Source organism: Schistocerca serialis, chromosome 1 (genome assembly GCF_023864345.2).
Source record: "Schistocerca serialis cubense isolate TAMUIC-IGC-003099 chromosome 1, iqSchSeri2.2, whole genome shotgun sequence".
Taxonomy (NCBI): domain Eukaryota; kingdom Metazoa; phylum Arthropoda; class Insecta; order Orthoptera; family Acrididae; genus Schistocerca; species Schistocerca serialis.
Genome location: NC_064638.1, coordinates 1107543941 through 1107567699, shown reverse-complemented (window position 1 = coordinate 1107567699; position 23759 = coordinate 1107543941).

Below are 23759 nucleotides of genomic sequence, written 5' to 3'. Positions count from 1 at the left end.
ATGATGACAGCCAAAACAGTTGCAGGATAAAGATTTATTAAAATTCTTGACGAAGGTTTCGGTATATATAAATATATCTTCATCAGAAGTAAAAAATCCTGAACAGGAAGACACTTTCATTAGCAAAAACTTAGCATCGGAAATGAGAAAGAAAAAACACTAAAGCTTAAGTAACCGTGAAATTACCAGAGTAATACAGGCACAAAATCTTTTAGTTACTTACTAAAATTACAACCTGAAACCGTAGCAGCACCATGGAACGGACTGAAGCGACTAGCACCGCTCGGCCACAGCGGCCGGCAATTAATTTCCAAGAAGGAATGGTAATTAAAGTGTCCGATAGAGCAGGTAAGTCGACAATTGTAATTCGTCAACGTCAATCGAAATACTCTTTTTTACAGCTTGTATAGTAATATATTTACATTTGTGTATTCTCACTGCAGGTTGACAGTAGCAATTGTCAAATAACCGAACCCTGTACCATCGAAGGGAAAGTAATTCTCGTGAAACGACAGGATATGATCATAGTAATCCACGTATGCAGCGCAATTTGCTGTAAACCTTTCTGGAAAATTATTGCAGACTTTGTTTGCCTGAAAGTGAGTAATGGTTTATTTGGACCGAGGATTCAAAAAATGGTGGTTTAATACGCTGTAAATAACAAGAATGTCGTCATTACTTCATCAAAATCCGAGAAACTTAAAAAAGCTTTACACAAAAGCCACAAGAAAAAAGTGAGTGATTGTATTATAAAATTTTCATGTAATCAGAAAACCAATACACAAACTGACATCGCCTCTTACTAGGTTATCCTCCTCTCTCTCTACAGGATGATCACAGCATTCATGTAAAGAAGCATTAATATGTGTATAAACATGTGTTAAATGTTTTTGTAATGCCAATATAACCTGATTACGAGATATCATTTGGAAACATATCACTGAATAAATACTTTAGTTGTGCGATTCCCGGCCGGGTCGGGGATTTTCCCCTCTTGGGACTGGATGTGTGCGTTGTCCTCATCTGCATTTCATCATCTACGATGTGCAAGACGCCGAAGTGCCGTCAGTAAAAGACTTGCACTAGGCGGCCGAATTTCCCAAAAGAGAGATCCCGTCCACAAACGCAATACGCATATTTCATTTCATGCTATCATCTGATTCTTCCTAATTAGATAGGATTTTTATTCTCGTATGATTTTAAAAAAGTAGTACTTTTACGCATAGAATATTCAGTGTACTGTTTGAATTTAGACTCGCAGGATAGTAGATTTTCAGAAAGCAATAAATAAACAGATATAATCTAGAGTCAGAGTTTACTCAGTGTAAGCCACCAACTGCCGAAGGGAACACGTCAACACAAACTGAAGAGCAAGACCACAGAAAGGACCACAGTCAAGCTGTCAAACAACTGGAAGACTTGTAAGTAAGGAGGTCACAGTTTCCGAGTCCGTAGTATCCGACATTCTATAATGGAAATATGGGTTCATGGACTGCAACTGGTGAACTGGATTTCAACATATACAGTACTATGAACAGTTACACCTTGAATTACCGTATTAATTTCCTTATGTTTCATTAAAATTGCAGCTTCTTTTAATTATTCTAATACGTTTTATAATTAAGTAATCACTTTGTCGTTCTCACTCTCATTTACTTTTACTCACCTTTGTTTTTCCGTTCCCTAGACCATTTTCTTCGTATTTATCTTATTAACACTTAAGTAGACTAATATGATTTAGTGTTATGTATAAAATGACAATAACTATTTATCGTCTATTCTAGATAATATTATTAATAATAATTGTGAAACACGGTATACAGCAGTTTCTCCTCCACTGAGGTGCCAAAAGGCATGGGATAACTCCTAATACCTCATCGGACCCGCTCTACCCCGGGCAAAAAGAGGTCCGACACGATATTAGCAGGTATCCATGACTTTTGGCACCTCAGTGGAGGAGAAACTGCTGTATACCGTGTTTCACAATTATTATTATTAATATTATCTAGAATAGACGATGAATATTTATTGTCATTTTATACGTAAGTGACTGTACACATCACACACACTTAATTATATTAGTCTACGTAAGTGTTAATAAGATAAAATATGAATAAAATGGTCTAGGGAACGGAAAAAGAAAGGTGAGGAAAAATAAATTAGTATGATGTTGAGGGATGGAAGTGTGAGAACAACACGTGATTACTTATTTATAAAATGTGTTAGAATAAATAAAAGAAGCTGCAATTTTAATGAGACATAAGGAAATTAATATGGTAATTCAAGGTGTAACTGTTCATAGTACTGTATATGTTGAAAGGCAGTTCACCAGTTGCAGTCCATGAACCCATATTTCCATTATAGAATGTCGGATGCTACGGACTCGGAAACTGTGACCTTCTTACTTACGGCAGATTGCCACACAAGTCTTCCAATTGTTCGACAACTTGACTGTGGTCCTTTCTGTGGTCTTGCTCTTCAGTTTGTGGTGACGTGTTCCCTTCGCCAGTTGGTGGCTTACACTGAATAAACTCTACCTCTAGATTTTATCTGTTTATTTATTAGTTTCTGAAAATCTACATCCCGTTTGTCTAAAGTCGTACAAAACACTGAATATTCTATGCGTAAAAGTACTACTTTTTCAAAATTTTCCTGTCTAATAATGCAGTACTACAGATACTGCTTTAAACAATATATAGCTTCCGAACAGACCGTGAAGGCTCAACGGTACCGACCGGCCATCCTGTCATCCTCAGCCTGAAGGGGTCAGTGGAAGCGGACATGGAGGGGCATGTGGTCAGCATACCGCTCACCCGTCCGTATGACAGTTTCCGAGACCAGAGCCGCTACTTCTCGATCAAGGAGCTCCTCAGTTTGCTTCACAAGGGCTGAGTGCAACCCACTTGCCAACAACGCTCGACAGACCGGATGGTCACCCATCCCGACAGCGCGTAACTTCGGTCATCTGACGGGAACCGGTGTTAAGCTTAACAGTAAATATATAAAAATCCTATCTAATTAGGAAGAATATAAAATGAAACAAAATAACAAAACAAAAATGAGTGTATTACGTTGCTTTCAGTACTAGAACGCGCGTTTAATTGGAACTCTTGCGGAATTGAGCCGAGACGCCAGGCACATACCTAAAACTTATCCCGACTAAGTGCTGACAATACGTAGCCAGAACTACAAGATCAGATGTATTTCTTTGTACTGTCTGCTCTGTATCTGGGTATTCAGTGTCGAGTGCTGTTGATCATGACTGAGCTTTACGTTTCTATCTAAATGAAAACTGATCTCTTTACTGTAATATGGCTCTGCTAACCTATTCAGTACGGCACATACCTCTTGAATTACCAGAAGATAGCGCCTGTTCATCAGCTGTAGCCTTTCGATCGAGCCACTGAGCCGTTACGGGTTCAGGTATCCACATTTCTCCACAGATTCACCTGCCGTAGCTCTTGTCAGCCAATGTTTAAAAGTTGTCTAGGTCCTGTCTTTGGAGCGTTACCATTTTGACCATACTGTTGAAGGAATTTCGTGATTCATATTCATGCGTTAATCGACGGAATATTACACACTTTTCTTGGTTCAAATGGCTCTGAGCACTATGGGACTTAACATCTATGGTCATCAGTCCCCTAGAACTTAGAACTACTTAAACCTAACTAACCTAAGGACAGCACACAACACCCAGCCATCACGAGGCAGAGAAAATCCCTGACCCCGCCGGGAATCGAACCCGGGAACCCGGGCGTGGGAAGCGAGAACGCTACCGCACGACCACGAGATGTGGGCACACTTTTCTTGTTGAAATGGTATTGTCCCATACGCGTTGTCATTCATCTCTCTAGCCCTTGTCTATTAATGATTGCCGGGCAGTGTGGCCGAGCGGTTCTAGGCGCTACAGTCTGGAACCGCGCGACCGCTACAGTCGCAGGTTCGAATCCTGCCTCGGACATGATTGTGTGTGATGTGCTTAGGTTAGTTAGTTTTAAGTAGTTCTAAGTTCTAGGGGACTGATGACCTCAGCAGTTAAGTCCGATAGTGCTCAGAGTCATTTGAACCATTTGTTAATGATTAATTGACCAATTATGTACTTAGTTTTCACGAAGTTGCCTTTTCTGAGCGAATATTCCGCTTTCCTTCACTCAAAATGTGAGTCGATCGGATACCTTCCAAGTATCACTAAATGTTCTTTTGTATCGGTATTGTTTTCCTTCATTGAAAATTATATTTTCAAAGATCGACTTAATTCTTTGCTACTAATCGATACACCATTTATTTTATACAATGACTCCTGTTCCTCGTCAGCTTTCTTTTCAGCAACACCTAAAATCATACAGTATTATTTGTAACTGTCTTCGATGTTTTTTTCTTTCCTTTCACACGCTTTGTTAATCAACAGAGCTGCGTTACACTCTCGCTGTGTCTGAGCTCTAGAATTTCCAGTAATTACTGTAACGACATCGCTGGTGCATCCACTAGTGACAACTGCTACGTTGCTTCTAAGCACTTCTTCTAGCTTCAGCAGTAATTTCAGACGGTGACTAGACTGCAGTTGGTTACAAAGAAGTGATCATTCTGAGTTTCATGTGGTTGCACATTGTCTGTGGGACCTGAGTATCAATGGCTCGATCAAGAATGGACATGATAACAGCTCTACAACCACCTCGAGATACGAATCTCTGTCGACTAATGTCGACAACTACAGTATTAATAGCTTTCGTCTTCACTGACGACATCCATAGCATAGCATACATGATCAAAGGTAACAGTACATAGCCGGAAATGGGTAAATATCAGAGCAGGGAGGATGTGGAAGGCGATCGCTTGCATAGCTAGAGCGCAGAAGATGCACTACAAATGGCGGCGCATGTATAAGACAGTCTGAAATGTGGTTACTTGAAACTTTTAGAAATTCAGTAATAACTCATAGTTCCGTAGTAAAGGACATATGAATACATACGCGATCTCATAAAGTGAGGAACATCCAATGAAATAAGAGTATTGTTTTATATCTTAAAAACTACAAAAGTGAGAAAAGTGACCAATTATTTTCATAATAAACCTTAAAAATAACTACTTTTAAATGCTTTGTGCGATTTCAGCAAATAGTGTCTCGGATGATAGCATAGCACTATAGCTATCATCCCTATAAGTTGTTCATTTGCATCTATTTTATTTATTTATTTATTACTTTTTATATCTCTTTCATTACGCAAATATCTGTATTCTCCGCAATAACACACCAACTGAATGCAGCAAGAATGCCTCATATCTTCTCATCCTTACGAAATTATTTAATGAATATTTTCACCATCATTGCGTAGAGTCCTTAAAGACGCTTATATCAAGTAGACCTATGTACTTATTTAAACGATATTTAACAAAATTTAGTTTGAGTTAACTTGAACGCACGTGCACCAGGATGTTGGTTTATATACTCGTATTAATGAAAAAGTATTATTTACACTTAATGTATATGGTATGAGCGTGACTGAGTGTTTATTAGACTTTTTTTTACTAAACATTGATATAATTTACTAGTTCACCACGGAAAGTGATCAAGGTGAGTAAATCATGTCCATAGAATATTAGAACGATGTATTTTTCAAGGGGATGGCTTTCAGCCAATGAGAATTAGACAGTGGCGGAACACTACTGGAGTCAAGTGAAGACAGATCCTTTTTGAGTGGTGCACTCAAGGGTGTGATTCAGGAAATGTTTACGTTAGATCCAGAGGAAGGTAGACCTGCCTGAGGTAATGTGTGATACTCGATCATACATGCGACAGCTATAATATTTTAACTTTCGAAGGAATTTTAACTTTCTTGAAGTCTGATTCAGAACTTCAACTTTTCCGCTTGCATTATGCAGCTGAGACTAGACACAGTATGAGTGTCTACTCTTTATCACTCATATTTTAATGTTTAAATAGTAATGTGCATTTCCTTAGCACATCTTGGTTGACTAATTAGCCTGGCGGTTCTGCTACATTCTTGTAACACATTTAATGGAACTTTATTGCATTTTAATAAGGTTATCTTCCTGGCTGTTTTATAATTGGTAACAGAGGACCACATTCCGTTTATTGGAGATTACTTAATTGAATGAACATTATTCACCATAATTTCCAGGTGTCGTCTATACAAGTGTCAGATGATAGAATGAAATGAAATATGCGTATGGCATTTGAGGCATTCTGAGAAATTCGGCCGCCTAGTGCAAGTCTTTTGCTGATGGCACTTCGGCGTCTTGCACATCGTAGATGATGAAATGCTGATGAGGACAACGCATACATCCAGTTCCAAGAGAGAAAATCCCCGACCCGGCCGGGAATCACACCAGGGGTCCCAAAATCGTGTCAACAACATTAACCATAAGATCAAGAGCTGCTGACATATGTTGAAAGAAAACCTTTTTTTGTTATCTATTCATTTATCTTTACTTAATATTTCTGATTACTTTATTAATTTTCAATTAAAGACATGTGCGGAGAAATGGGCTAACCGTCAAATGTAAAACCTTAGATATAAGTGTTGCCATCTATTGCTGGGTACGGAAACTATCAAAATTGACATTGGTCTCACCCTTCAATATCCTAATGTGATATTTAGTGGTGAGACCAATGACAGTTTTGATAGCTCCCGTACCCAGCAACAGATGGCAACACTTATCTCTAAGCTTTTACCTTTGATGTTTAGTCCGTTTTTCCTCGAATTTCTTCAGTTCTAGCCAATTCATAGACTGCTTGACTGCAGTATCGTGGGTATATGTTACTATTTTCAGCGAGAGCAGCTGCAGGGCATGAAAGCAGACGTGTGCGGCTCGACTCTACAACATCACCGACGCAAAAAATAAAGCTGTTCACAGCCCAGTTACCTAGGTATATCAAAGCGGAGGTAAAGCCGCAGTCTGTAAGATAAATACAATTTGATGTGCGTTTCAAAAGTACTTTTTCAAACTTTGGGGACAAGTTCCTCACGCCGAAACAAGAAAAAATTAATAGAAGCATACATCTCACAATCCTCAATTTTCGAGTTATTAATGAAAAGTGACTTTAAACCGCTTTCCAGGTACAGTCCAACAGTTTCACTTATTCACATACCCGTTTGATTCATTGTATCCCAAATGGCATCGTTTTGTCAGGAAGACTTGTTTACATTCATCTTTCCTTATATTCAGGTTTTTTAATTGTGTACATGTACTGCACGTACTGAGTTAACTGAAAGTACTCAGTTCAAACATAGCATGATATTTATTTCATCAGCAGGCAGACTTGACTTTTATATACGGCCGAAAGAGGCTGCACGGCTGTAGTGGACAGCTGAGTCATCCGACTTTTGGTGCTGTGTATCGTCGCGTTGACGAAATGTGATCCGAAGTGCCAGAGACTATTGACTGAGGAAGACCCTGTGTTGGTCATACACCTGACCAGCAAGAGCACATTCTCCGGGCTGTCGAAGAAGAGCCATGTATCAGTGCATGACAAGTGGCTCTGTGATGTGATAGCTCTCAAAGTTCAGCATGAAAGAGACTTCACGAACAACTCATGTATCCGTATCACCTCCAACGTGTGCAAGGCTTTATGCCTGCCAGTCTCCCACCATAGGAGAACGTTTGTCGATGGTTAGTTACACAAAGTGTCAATCTGCTGCCTGTCTCCGCAGTTTTGTTTACAGATGAGGACCAGTTCCATGGCGTCCACGTTCACCCGACCTCAGTCCCTTCGACTATTAACTCTGGGGGCGCCTTAAACCATAAGTCTATGCTGCGGTTCATGTGCATGCAGAAACTCTTCATTAATGTAGCAGAGAACCTTTCGAAATCGTCAGGGAGTATTTAAAGTGCGACATTCCATGATTCGATGAGTGCATGCATGTTTAGAAGCAAGGGGAGGACGTTTCGAGAATTTTTTAAGAGTTCGGCGTATGCTGTAAGAGCCATAGATGTTCGGCAAACGCCACGTAAACTGGATAACGTAGAATTGCTTCATGAAGCGAGTAAGGGTTACAAACTGGATCTGCTCGAAGAATTAGAGATTTTCAAGTATCTGTCTCTAAAAGATGGTTTTGTTCTGAATGAACAGGTGCAGCTTAGAAACGAAAATTTTTAGACAGTTTCAAACCCCTCCTTGCCTTCATGTAGTATAGTCTGGCTCACTAGAAGTTAGTTTTCTTGCCTGTTGATGACGGTGAAATGTGCTTTTCCTGTCTTGTTGGGATTTTACGTATTTTTGATGTTTGCTGTTTGTGATTTTCGGTGTGTTTGTGAGGTTAATTGACTAGTATGTTTTTATTCACAACGACAGATGGTTTCGTTTTAATGTAACATTTTGGTTGTTTTCGCTAGTATGTATTTTACCGCTTACGTTACGCGAAATTCTCGCGTATTGCACTAGTGCCCTGTCTCGCTAGATGTGTCCCATAGCGCAAGCTTCATCTGTTTGACACTAGGACACGGGTAAATTGGTTTCATATTTTCTATTTTACATAGATGTCTTTAAATGGTCTGCGTCGGGAATGGACACGTATGACGTCCATAGGTTGGTTAGGTTTAAGTATTTCTAAGTCTAAGGGACTGATGACCTCGGATGTTAAGTCCTATAGTACTTAGAGCCATTTTCACCATTTGAATTTGGAAAATAATTTGTGAAGTCTTTGTGGACGCTGTAAGTACAATACTTAGTTTACATTTATTTTTAAATCCCAAACTTCCTTTGCTTTTCCTTTTCATGCATTGTATGAAAGTATTAATAAACACAATATATGATGACACAATTATTTCGTTTCGTTTGCAGTCTAAGTAACACAAAAATTGAAAATAAAAAAAAGAAAGAGAAATGTTTACAAACAGGGAATAGATCCTGCGATCATCCGAGTATCCTTCGTGCACTTTGCGATACGCCAACCGCTGCCTGGAAACTACGCTAACATAAGTGGCTTATGACTTGCTCCATTTACCATACCCTTCCCTTGTTGTGTAGACGAGTCTATCTGCCTCACGTGAATCGCTGAGTGCGTGTAGAGCGTAGTGATGTGTCTGTGTTGTTATGATTGAAGAAGAGGGAGAGGACGAAACACGCTGCTGGCACATGGCTTGCCTTTCTCGACTGCCACCAAGGGGACAGTCTAGCCTGACGTCAGCCTCTTTCAGACGGATCGCCAAAAACAGTATCACCTGCCCTTACTTCATGACACGCTACGGAGAGATTTGAAATTTAGCCCTGGATATTCACAATATCAGCTGATTAGAAACTCAATATCTTAAAAATGGCTGCGATTCAGCAAATCTGAAGAGGTTGAAAGAAACCAGCAAACCAGTTGCAAATCAAAGGTTTATTAGCCCTTGACCATGGTTTCGATATTTGTAGATACATCTTCTTCAAAAGGAGTGGACCTTGTTACATCATTAGGCTTGGCTTCAGATTATGTAATTTACCAACATATGATGTAACAAGGTCCACTCCTTCTGAAGAAGACAGTTTTATAAAATAGCGGAACTTAGGTCAAGTGCTACATAAATCTTGAGCATGCAACTGGTTGGCTGATTTTTCAACCTCTCCAGCTTTACACCAAAGTTCTTAATTTATTATGAAAATACGGATAATAACCGTAATAGTCTGCAGATTGCTGTTCTCTGCGTTGTTGTTACGTAAAAACGTCTGACCATTACCTGCCCACGCTCCACATTTAGGTTCTGTAAATATTTCCCTGTTCTGAGATAAAACATTGCAGTGTTTCCATTATTCGCATCGCCTTCAAAATTGTTTCTTGAATGGTTTTCCTTCCTTTCACTGAACTTCATTTTGTACCAAAAACTGAGTATTTTACCTATAACGAAATGATAAGCTAACCTCATAACCTGAACTTCCCTATTGGGGCGCATTCTTACACTATGACACATGATTATGTCAACTAACAGTGTATTAACTTTGAAGTGGTGCGGTGGGTGTGGTGCCACACTTTTGATGTTGATGCTATCTGCTGCATCGCAACGGGTATGGCAGTTTGCCTCCTAACGTGTTCATAAACACGTTTTGTGTCAGGAAACTGAAGGACTCATCATTAAAAATCAGTGGCATGCAACAGAGGTGTGATGAAGTTCCTTAGGTATAATATACATTGTTGTTTTCTCCATTGCTTGGCACTCACTGTACGAAATACAAGTACAATGAGCTCTGTAGAATGCAAGAAAAACAAAAATCTATCCATAACTTAATCTGGGTCCTTAAACAGATGTACAGAAGCTGTTGAGTAGAGTTATAACACTGCCAAGTGACAATTGTAATTAAAGTACGGAGAGACACCGAGTAACACGGAACGCATGCGGTGGGCAGTTAACATTTACGTTTACCTAATTATTGGTATAAGTTTTCCCTTAGCATATTTGTTGGTATATGTTTTGGCTTGGTTCAAATGGCTCAGAGCACTATGGGACTTAACATCTTAGGTCATCAGTCCTCTAGAACTTAGAACTACTTAAACCTAACTAACCTAAGGACATCACACACATCCATGCCCGAGGCAGGATTCGAACCTGCGACCGTAGCAGTCCCGCGGTTCCGGACTGCAGCGCCTAGAACCGCACGGCCACCGCGGCCGGCGGTATATGTTTTCCGTTAGCATTTCTTTTCTCTGTTCATAATACGAAATTTATTTACGACAATAATTCTGACACTGTCGTCGCTTACTTAACTACACTCCTGGAAATGGAAAAAAGAACACATTGACACCGGTGTGTCAGACCCACCATACTTGCTCCGGACACTGCGAGAGGGCTGTACAAGCAATGATCACACGCACGGCACAGCGGACACACCAGAAACCGCGGTGTTGGCCGTCGAATGGCGCTAGCTGCGAAGCATTTGTGCACCGCCGCCGTCAGTGTCAGCCAGTTTGCCGTGGCATACGGAGCTCCATCGCAGTCTTTAACACTGGTAGCATGCCGGAACAGCGTGGACGTGAACCGTATGTGCAGTTGATGGACTTTGAGCGAGGGCGTATAGTGGGCATGCGGGAGGCCGGGTGGACGTACCGCCGAATTGCTCAACACGTGGGGCGTGAGGTCTCCACAGTACATCGATGTTGTCGCCAGTGGTCGGCGGAAGGTGCACGTGCCCGTCGACCTGGGACCGGACCGCAGCGACGCACGGATGCACGCCAGGACCTTAGGATCCTACGCAGTGCCGTAGGGGACCGCACCGCCACTTCCCAGCAAATTAGGGACACTGTTGCTCCTGGGGTATCGGCGAGGACCATTCGCAACCGTCTCCATGAAGCTGGGCTACGGTCCCGCACACCGTTAGGCCGTCTTCCGCTCACGCCCCAACATCGTGCAGCCCGCCTCCAGTGGTGTCGCGACAGGCGTGAATGGAGGGACGAATGGAGACGTGTCGTCTTCAGCGATGAGAGTCGCTTCTGCCTTGGTGCCAATGATGGTCGTATGCGTGTTTGGCGCCGTGCAGGTGAGCGCCACAATCAGGACTGCATACGACCGAGGCACACAGGGCCAACACCCGGCATCATGGTGTGGGGAGCGATCTCCTACACTGGCCATACACCACTGGTGATCGTCGAGGGGACACTGAATAGTGCACGGTACATCCAAACCGTCATCGAACCCATCGTTCTACCATTCCTAGACCGGCAAGGGAACTTGCTGTTCCAACAGGACAATGCACGTCCGCATGTATCCCGTGCCACCCAACGTGCTCTAGTAGGTGTAAGTCAACTACCCTGGCCAGCAAGATCTCCGGATCTGTCCCCCATTGAGCATGTTTGGGACTGGATGAAGCGTCGTCTCACGCGGTCTGCACGTCCAGCACGAACGCTGGTCCAACTGAGGCACCAGGTGGAAATGGCATGGCAAGCCGTTCCACAGGACTACATCCAGCATCTCTACGATCGTCTCCATGGGAGAATAGCAGCCTGCATTGCTGCGAAAGGTGGATATACACTGTACTAGTGCCAACATTGTGCATGCTCTGTTGCCTGTGTCTATGTGCCTGTGGTTCTGTCAGTGTGATCATGTGATGTATCTGACCCCAGGAATGTGTCAATAAAGTTTCCCCTTCCTGGGACAATGAATTCACGGTGTTCTTATTTCAATTTCCAGGAGTGTATTTCCATTGGACGTTCAGTATTTTTGATACTGAGTAGGGAAATAATAAGAAGATTTCTTAGGAACAAGTAAAATACAGTGATTTAGTGGTGTAGACAAACCAGACTGGACTTCGACAGAGGCGAAAGCAGAAGAATGTGGGTGGCGTCGCTTCTCTCTAGAGTCCGTCATTGCAAAGCATTTTGCAATTCCATCAGCGTTCCTGAAAGGCGATGTTCTTGGGAACGTGAGGCCATTGTCGATGAAACGTTACGCTGTTTCGCGGAAATTCCTCCAGGTGTGGCTAGCAGCCGAACGACAGGTAAATGAATTACTGTTGGCAACGCCTGCTCGAGCAGTACATCGGTGGCTGCTGTCCTCACCAGGGGTTGAGAAATTCCGGCAGTATACATTCATTCGTCAACAGGCGGGCCAGCAATTAAACTTCAGATGCCGAAATCAGATGGGGAAAAATAAGCACATGAACATTGACGCATACTGTTACAATGCACCATAAAATATTCCGCACATCGCATTCTACGATGAACAAATTATGGACTTATTTTGAGAGGATCCTTCTCGAGGAAATTTGAGTGAGCGCGTCCGACGTGGTTACTTATATGATAGCATCAGCTTTTCTGTATTCCGAATAATCCTTTTGGAAGGTACAATAAATCAACATTGTCCTTGCTTCTTTGTTTTCATCTGTAGTTTCCTTTGGGCCCACACTTTTGTCACTCTTCGAGAATGTTGTTTCTTCTCTTCTTATGTCCTCTTCCTTCCAGTTCTTGACTTTTTTCTGCCCCGAAAGCCTGCCTTTTCTGTCGCTTCTTTAAAATTTACATCTGTTACCTTTAAACGTAGTTCTGTATTAGATCTTAATCTGTATTCTGATTCGCTGCTGCTTTTGGGTCTTTGCATTTTTCATACGAGCCTTCTTCCAGTTTTTTCTAATATTTCAAGCTCTCACTTCGTAGTAAGTTTTAAAGTTTCTGCTGCGCAGAGTATTTCTCGTCTTACCACTGTTTCACACATTTCAGTATTGTGTTCCAGGATTTTTTATTATAGATGTTTCTTCTTATTTGAAAGGCGCTCTCCATTTATGTATTACCGTCTCTACTGTTGTATTTCACTTCATGTTGTTTGATGTCAATTATCTTAGATATTTAAAACAGTGTACTTTAGATATTGTGTTGTAATTTATTTTATTACTGATGTTGCTGATGACCTGTGTTTCTTCAGGTGATAACTGTAATCCTACTTTTGCTATTTGACGCTGAAATTCTGTGATTTTTTCTTGTGCATTTTCACGGGAGTTTGTTGTAAGTGCCATGTCATCGGTAAATGCTAGGCAATCTACAGTTACCTTGTTTGGCTTTCTTCCTAGTTGTATACTCTTAGTATTTGTGGCCTTCCTCTATTCGCTAACCACTTTGTCTAATGCGCATTTAAAAAGTAGAGGTGACCAGCCATCTCCCTGTCTTACTCCTGATTTTCTTTCAAAATTTTCTGACAGTTCTCACACAAATTTTACTTTTCACGTAACGCGGTTAAAGTTGTTTTAATTATTTCCTTTATTATTATAGATGTCAATTATTCTACTCTCTTTCTAGACCCCTTTATTCTTTCTTAACCGTTTCATTTTCTCCGGCTCCTTTCACTTCCTTTGGTCGTGATTTTCTACAATTCTTCAATTGGCCACGATACTGTATGCAGCACATATTGTATACGTCATCAGCAAGATATTTGTAGATCGTTTTGGAAGCAGCGACGCCATAACTGTCCTTCACTATCTATTGCACATTACTGACGGAGACTGTAGCTGAAATAAACACAAGAAAATTTCAATTAAAACATTTTGTCATAGCGGTCTGGATCAAAGCTACCACTTACCACTTCAGTTGGATGCTATGTTTTCTGGTGCCCAAAGCTGTCTTGCTCGTTCTTTATCATAACTCCCGTGTGGGCGAGCATACGAACACTCAATAGCACAAACATAATGTAAGTAAACTGTTGGTAACCTTCCTCGCCTGTAAGTCTGATTTCAGTCAAATACACTCATCATAGTTGATAGGACGAGGCAATGGTTCCGACGAAATACTCCCTACGGCACTAGGTTCAAACTCAGAATGACCAGAATGATTAGATAATACTGAACGTTTTCTTAAGGCTATTTTTTCATAAAAATGATGATTAATAAATATGTGCATTCGTGAAATCATGTGGACACAAGAATTTGCTAACATCACCAGATGTTTTCAGCCCTGATGTGGAAGCAATCGGCATCGCCGGAATATCGCCACTGCGGATTATGACAGTCTCCACCCAGGATGCCTCTTGCAGTCTAGCGCCTAGCCCTCTGATAGGTGGACGGGCACAGAGGAGCGCCTGACATTTTTCGCACCTTGTGTCTTCCCATTCTGCCTATTTATTTACATTAATATAATGTTGCTAACTGATAGAGTTGATGATCGAACTGCTGCATGGATCCTTTGCAAGAGGTCGCTTGCTTTAATCGTAAGTATATGTACAAGTGATGCTAAATGTTATTATCTTTACAAAAGTGAGCTACACACTTAATTTTTATATATGGAATTAGCCAATTTACTCATGGGACTATTGTTGCTTATGTTTGGGGCCATTTTCAGAACTGAAAATAATTAACTACACTACTGGCCATTAAAATTGCTACACCAAGAAGAAATGCACATGATAAACGGGTATTCATTGGACAAGTATATTATACTAGAACTGACATGTGATTACATTATCACGCAATTTGGGTGCGTAGATCCTGAGAAATCAGTACCCAGAACAACTACCTCTGGCCGTAATAATGGCCTTGATACGCCTGGGCATTGAGTCAAACAGAGCTTGGATGGCGTGTACAGGTACGGCTGCCCATGCAGCTTCAACAAGATACCACAATTCATCAAGAGTAGTGACTGGCGTATTATGACGAGCCAGTTGCTCGTCCACCATTGACCAGACGTTTTCAGTTGGTGAGAGATCTGGAGAGTGTGCTGGCCAGGGCAGCAGTCGAACGTTTTCTGTATCCAGAAAGGCCCGTACAGGACCTGCAACATGCATCAGGGATGGAATGAAGGGTAGAGCCACGGGTGGTAACACATCAGAAATGTAACATCCACTTTTCAAAGTGCCGTCAATGCGAACAAGAGGTGACCGCTACTATGGCGATGACGAATACAAACTTCCAATGTGCGTTTACCGCAATGTCGCCAAACACGGATGCGACCATCATCATGCTGTAAACAGAGTCTGGATTCATCCGAAAAAATGACGTTTTGCCATTCGTGCACCCAGGTTCGTCGTTGAGTACACCATCGCAGGCGCTCCTGTCTGTGATGCAGCGTCAAGGGTAACCCCAGCCATGGTCTCCGAGCTGACAGTCCATGCTGCTGCATACGTCGTCGAACTGTTCGTGCAGATGGTTGTTGCCTTGCAAACGTCCCCATCTGTTGACTCAGGGATCGAGACGTGGCTTCACAATCCGTTACAGCCATGAGTATAAGATGCCTGTCATCTCGACTGCTAGTGATATGAGGCCGTTGGGGTCCTGTACGGCTTTCCGTATTACCCTCCTGAACCCACCGATTCCACATTTTGCTAACAGTCACTGGATCTCGACCAACGCGAGCAGCAATGTCGCGATATGATAAACCGCAATCGGGATAGGCTACAATCCGACCTTTATCAAAGTCGGAAACGTGATGGTACGCATTTCTCCTCTTTACACGAGGCATCACAACAACATTTCACCAGGCAACGCCGGTCAGCTGCTGTTTGTGTATGAGAAATCGGTTGGAAACTTTCCTCATGTCAGCACGTTGTAGGTGTCGCCACCGACGCCAACCTTGTGTGAATGTTCTGAAAAGCTAATCATTTGTATACCACAGCATGTTCTTTTTATTGTCGGTTAACCTTCGCGTCTGTAGCACGTCATCTTCGTGGTGTAGCAATTTTAATGGCCAGTAGTGTAATTTAATACGATTGACTTTTGAATTGCTGATGTACCAATTTATCACAGCAATAAAATGAGGAGTGTGAACAAGAATTGTGGCGTATTTAAATTTACAAAGCATTTATTGGGGTGAAAACTATACAAATTCTCCCCTCAATTAATTCCTCTTAGAACGCAGTCTGTTTTTGTTTACATAAGTCCACTGTGAGGCCCAGTTCTGTTCAAACGGAATCAACTAAGACCAAGAGCACCACAAACTATGGTTCACAGAGAACAGGGAGCTGTGAATATCATTTAACAACCCTACGCCGGTGCAGCAATACTTTACCCTTTCACCTTGACTCAGGCGGTAGCAGAAGACGGCATGCTGTGGGCGATGAGCGTCGTACTGCGGCAGATGTGATGTCCTGACGCATCCACAAAAACTTGCATACTATATGGACTGTCGTTCTGATTATCAGAAAGTAGGAAACTTCCCTATCAGAGCCCTAAAATCTCGGCAGATTTCAGTGTGAGATGGATCTATTTGCTGGTCTGGCCAACCAATTTGACTCAGAGGCATGACGGCGCGTGGGACTATTGTCAAACGTCAGACGGTCGACTCAGGACTAATAAATTCACCCTCTTAACACACGATTTGTCCGAGATGAGGTGCAGCTCCCATTGTTGGTACAGTTGGAAACTGGCACTGACTCTCAGTCCGCCACAAGTCGCAGACCACGAGAGCCACAGAGCCACCCACTAGGGAAAGACCTGAAGTCCCCCACCAGGGGAGGACCAGAGGACGAAGAAGCAAAGAATCACAATCACTTTCCACCAAGCCTCGGTATGGGAGCCGAATAAGCAGAAAAAAACAGCTTCCATGTTGTATACACCAACCCAATTGTGCCCTACTCACTGAATCTCCTCTCCTGACTGTTCTGCTGGCCTGGTAGCCAATCCACACACAATACCGGGGTTCCCATGCCTTTGCTTTGCATATCCTGAGAGGAGCCAATCAGCGACTCAAAATCTCTCTTGTCTGAAAAAAGAAGATTTTAGACTAGGGAGAAATCATTGTCACGGTGAGCATGGGCATGGGGCTGACCATTTGTAATTTCTGAGAAAAGGCTGTTAAGCTTCCTGGACAGTCGTACCCACGAAATATATGTTTTTGCCACTCGCTAAAAGAACCTGGTGACTTCCTGACGTCAGGGGAGTTACAGTCATGCGTGCACCAGCCGCACTGTTCGTATCATCCCACTTTCTAACATGAGAATGCTTGTAGTTTTATGACCATCCCACAGTTTGCAGAAAAGCGCAGATTACAGCAGTCTTTCTTAAATGGCTTCCCCAATCCACTTTCTGCCAACTGGCTGCCTTTGCGATGGTCTGTCGCTGCATCCAGTTAAAATGTTTTGCAAGCCGGCGCCCTCCTGCTCCAACCCTAAGTGGGAACAGTGGAGTGCCACGGCCCGAAGTACAATTCACAGAGCACTGCTTCCTCGAATCACTTGCACAGCCTGGTCGCTAGACATAGGCCATCTTTCTCCCTGTTCTCTGTCGCCTCCACTATGGCCTCTTGGGTACAAGTTCTCTACAGGCTACACATGCAATTATATGAATATTCCGCCCACAATTTCCTCCTCTAAAAAATTCATAAGCCATACATACCAAATGTAGTACTGGGGAACATGGAGATCGTGCCCTAAAATATGAATATTAATCTGACTGACACTGTAGTTAAAGTGAGAGAGTGGTGCGCCACCTCTCATCTTTTGTGCTTGTTTGTTGACAGATTTTGGAAACAGATACATAATTAATAAGCTTGTGATCGATCTGTCTCTTGTCAAACACATTATTTACAGATTTTCGCTTTGTCTAACCACTCAAGGAATTATCAGCTGAGTAGCACAATAAAGCTAGTAACTGCTACAATGCAAACAAGATGATTTAAAAGACTTACCAGTCAGTTCTATCGAGCAAAGACGATGGACAGACGTGCAGTTGCATTAACGTATAGCTCTCATAGTCACATTCTTCTGTGAGAGCCTTGTAGACAATAAATGTAGGATTTTAGCAACTCCATCTAGTTTTGAGGTTGTATATAATAATCTGACACACTGGACTGCTGATAAACAACTTTTATAATCACGTGTAAAAGAGTTTCTTGAGGCTTATAACACTATTGTTGGATGTCAGGTTATGTAAATCTCTTAATCACAAAACAGCAAACACAGTTTTACATTTTAGCTCTCGGCCACTTCTCGCACGTCACGGAAGTAATGATACTATCTTCTTCTGAAATGGCGTTGATCCTAACATCATCTCAAGGAAGGAGGTCTGAACATTTTTCATCAACCTTTGATGCATCCGAAGTGAGCCCAACGCGATAAACCCCTGATCTACAGGCTGTGGTCGCTTTTTTGCCAAATCCTCTGGACCAGATACGAAATTCTCGATGGCTGTCGAAATGGTTATTTTGTGCGACGTCGCTGGAAGCGGATGTATATGATGAGCTTTGTCCTTGACGAATGCTCATAGAAACAACCCACATAGTGAGTGGTCCAGCGAGCGTCGCTTCCTTGTATAGGTAGTGGTACCTTGGGTTGATCTTAACATTCAGTTGACATGAAAATAGGTAACGGGACTTTCTTGCACGAATGACGTGGGCCAGAAGCCGTGAAAATGGAACCGTGCTCTTGCTCGTTTGCTGTTGTAGTATTCGACATCGTTTAAAAACGTTTTTGTAAACATTCCGTATGATTTCTTCGACGACAAACAGGCTGCTGACACTTTGTTTAGGAACAGCATAAATACACTTGCTTTTCGTTTGCAGGTTCAGTCGTAATGACTCAAGAGTTTCGGGCCAGTCAGCTTTTCTAGATAAGTAACCGGTCGGTGCATCACTGATATTAATTTTTTCCCGAGTAAAAAATGTGCGATAATGAATATCTATCAAAAATGCCTGCCTCTTTGCCGGAGCATTATTCTGAAGTTTGCAAGAGCTGCTCTGCAATAACTCTCGTATAATTTTCTTCACTGTCAATGCGACAACTTCAGTTGCTGACCAACTACTCACAATGATTTCTCCGCCAATGTAGCAATTTTTGACTGTTTCTCGACAATGTTTGACTTTGTCCCTGGACAGTATCTCCACTTTCATTTGACATCACTCGCACTTCATTCACTGAGCGGAGAAAAGTAACCCTCCTACGAGACCGTTCGTAACTCATTTGGCAAATAAGTTTTGTTGGATGCTGGGAGGTATATAGACATTCATTTTGAGTATGTGAACATGGAGCTTTCGATGCGTAATTACGATGGGGTCTTACATTCTTCGTACACTTGTTAATGATAATTCGATGTCCCGCGCCAAATCAAAAGACGAATGTCGATCCATCACGGCGGGGCACACATTCATTATAGAGGATAAAAGGCTTGTTAGATAATTCGGTTTTACATCACTGTATTTGTATCTCTGGCAACACATGATGGGTTCTGTGTATCAGAACCCCAGTAACAGTGAGGAAACATTCTTAGATATAATTGGTGCTCCGGGCGAAGTTCGAAATCAAGCTAATGAAAGATTTATTAACAACCAGCGGTTCATAGTTCGACGAATTGAGATGTACTGTCAATGAACTGGCGCACTAAAGGAACATTCGTTGTAAGATGTATCGTAATTAAATTCAAATAATAACAGTTAAAATAATTACGGAAACAAAAATCAAGGCCGGTCTAACCTTATATTACCTCATTTATAATGTACAGGGTGTTTCAAAAATTACCAGTATATTGGAAACGGCAATAAAAACTAAACGAGCAGCGATAGAAATACACCGTTTGTTGCAATATGCTTGGGACAACAGTACACTTTCAGGCGGACAAACTTTCGAAATTACAGTAGTTACAATTTTCAACAACAGACGAGGCTGCAAGTGATGTGAAAGATATAGAAGACAACGCAGTCTGTGGGTGCGCCATTCTGTACGTCGTCTTTCTGCTGTAAGCGTGTGCTGTTCACAACGTGCAAGTGTGCTGTGGACAACATGGTTTATTCCTTAGAACAGAGGATTTTTCTGGTGTTGGAATTCCACCGCCTAGAACACAGTGTTGTTGCAACAAGACGAAGTTTTCAACGGAGGTTTAATGTAACCAAAGGACCGAAAAGCGATACAATAAAGGATCTGTTTGAAAAATTTCAACGGACTGGGAACGTGACGGATGAACGTGCTGGAAAGGTAGGGCGACCGCGTACGGCAACCACAGAGGGCAACGCGCAGCTAGTGCAGTGGGTGATCCAACAGCGGCCTCAGGTTTCCGTTCGCCGTGTTGCAGCTGCGGTCCAAATGACGCCAACGTCCACGTATCGTCTCATGCGCCAGAGTTTACACCTCTATCCATACAAAACTCAAACGCGGCAACCCCTCAGCGCCGCTACCATTGCTGCACGAGAAACATTCGCTAACGATATAGTGCACAGGTTTGATGACGGCGATATGCATGTGGGCAGCATTTGGTTTACTGACGAAGCTTATTTTTACCTGGACGGCTTCGTCAATAAACAGAACTGGCGCATATGGGGAACCGAAAAGCCCCATGTTAAGTCCCATCGTCCCTGCATCCTCAAAAAGTACTGGTCTGGGCCGCCATTTCTTCCAAAGGAATCATTGGCCCATTTTTCAGATCCGAAACGATTACTGCATCACGCTATCTGGACATTCTTCGTGAATTTGTGGCGGTACAAACTGCCTTAGACGACACTGCGAACACCTCGTGGTTTATGCAAGATGGTGCCCGGCCACATCGCACGGCCGACGTCTTTAATTTCCTGAATGAATATTTCGATGATCGTGTGATTGCTTTGGGCTATCCGAAACATACAGGAGGCGGCGTGGATTGGCCTCCCTATTCGCCAGACATGAACCCCTGTGACTTCTTTCTGTGGGGACACGTGAAAGACCAGGTGTACCGCCAGAATCCAGAAACAATTGAACAGCTGAAGCAGTACATCTCATCTGAATGTGAAGCCATTCCGCCAGACACGTTGTTAAAGGTTTCGGGTAATTTCATTCAGAGACTACGCCATATTATTGCTACGCATGGTGGATATGTGGAAAATATCGTACTATAGAGTTTCCCAGACCGCAGCGCCATCTGTTGTTGACAATTGTAACTACTATAATTTCGAAAGTTTGTCTGCCTGAAAATGTACTGTTGTCCCAAGCATATTGCAACAAACGGTGTATTTCTATCGCTGCTCGTTTAGTTTGTATTGCCGTTTCAAATATACCGGTCATTTTTGAAACACCCTGTATGTACGTGTTTCGTCCAGGTGTACCGATCGCGCTTCACTTTCGCTCAGCACTCCATGTACGGACAGCAGTCGCAATGTTAATTTACTTAAAATTATCATCTAGACCCGATCTACCTCTCTCATGTTCAGTTTGTTACTTACTTTTGGATCCTCTTGTATACACTTCAGTGCGTGGCAGTGTGTAATTTTTAATGTGTCATGTACAAAGATTTCTTCTCATTCTATTCTAGGATGCAATGTGGAAGAATTTATTGGACTATATATCTTGTGAGAGCTGTTACTAGTCTAATTTTGCACTGACACTCTCTACAAGAGTTGCTTTCGTCGCAGCTATAAGCAGAGTACGCTGACGGCGATTCATCTATGTTTCGTCAATGAATCCACTAAATTATTAAAAGAGTCAGCGCTCACAGTTACACTAGATAATGTAATACTTCGACTTGATCACTTGCGCCACGAGCAAACTTGTGAAGTTTTGTACAATATAAAGCGATAACTAAGAAATATTACAATGTGATTTGTTTTTATAACGCAGTTTTATCATGTTTTAAGTCTTTTGACCATGCCTCTGTTGGCTATATATTAGTTAACAAAGACAGACATGTCAAATGATGATCATATATATCGATACTGGCTTCAGAATAATACACTACTGGCCATTAAAATTGCTACACCACGAAGATGACGTGCTACAGACGCGAAATTCAACAGGAAGAAGATGCTGTGATACGCAAATGATTAGCTCTTCAGAGCATTCACATAAGGTTGGCGTCGGTGGCGACACCTAGAACGTGCTGACATGAGGAAAGTTTCCAACCGATTTCTCATACACAAACAGCAGTTGACCGGCGTTGCCTGGTGAAACGTTGTTGTGATGCCTCGTGTAAGGAGGAGAAATGCGTACCATCACGTTTCCGACTTTGATAAAGGTCGGATTGTAGCCTATCCCGATTGCGGTTTATCGTATCGCGACAATGCTGCTCGCGTTGGTCGAGCTCCAATGACTGTTAGCAAAATATGGACTCGGTGGGTTCAGGAGGGTAATACGGAACGCCGTGCTGGATTCCAACGGCCTCGTATCACTAGCAGTCGAGATGACAGGCATCTTATCCGCATGGCTGTAACGGATCGTGAAGCCACGTCTCGATCCCTGAGTCAACAGATGGGGACGTTTGCAAGACAACAACCATCTGCACGAATAGTTCGACGACGTTTGCAGCAGCACGGACTATCAGCTCGGAGACCATGGCTGCGGTTACTCTTGACGCTGCATCACAGACAGGAGCGCCTGCGATGGTGTACTCAACGACGAACCTGGGTGCACGAATGGCAAAACGTCCTTTTTCTCGGATGAATCCAGGTTCTGTTTACAGCATCATGATGGTTGCATTCGTGTTTGGCGACATCGCGGTGAACGCACATTGGAACCGTGTATTCGTCATCGTCATACTGGCGTATCAACCGGCGTGATGACATGGGGTGCCATTGGCTACTCGTCTCGGTCACCTGTTGTTTGCCTTGACGGCACTTTGAACAGTGGTCGTTACATTTCAGATATGTTACGACCCGTGGCTCTACCCTTCATTCGATCCCTGCGAAACCCTACATTTGAGCAGGATACTGCACGACCGCATGTTGCAGGTCCTGTCCGGGCCTTTCTGGATACAGAAAATGTTCGACTGCTGCCCTGGCCAGCACATTCTCCAGATCTCTCACCAACTGAAGACGTCTGGTCATGGTGGCCGAGGAACTGGCTCGTCACAATACACCAGTCACTACTCTTGATGAATTGTGGTATCGTGTTGAAGCTGCATGGGCAACTGTACCTGTACACGCCATCCAAGCTCTGTTTGACTCAATGCCAAGGCGTATCAAGGCCGTTATTACGGCCAGAGGTGGTTGTTCTGCGTACTGATTTCTCAGGATCTATGCATCCAAATTGTGTGAAAATGTAATCACATGCCAGTTGTAGTATAATATATTTGTCCAATGAATACCCGTTTATCATGTGCATTTCTTCTTGGTGTAGCAATTTTAATGGCCAGTAGTGTACTTTTAGCGATCAAAGCCTGTTGAAATTTAACAAACTCTACGAGCGACGTGATGAGTGCATGCAAATATTAGTAGTTTTCGCAATGAAACCTAATCCTTGAAAATATATGCGTAGGATTACGCCAGATATTAGGCGTTATTCTTCGAAATTTTTCAGAATTTTTGGTACAGACACCCTCACCATTGTTTTTGTGCATACAACATCAAGTGTTGGTTTAGTTTGATATGGAATCTCAAACGACAGAGCTGTTTTTCATCGTATACTGCTTGTGGAAGCACACGGGTACACTCATAACTAAACAAATATCGACGTCAAGACTT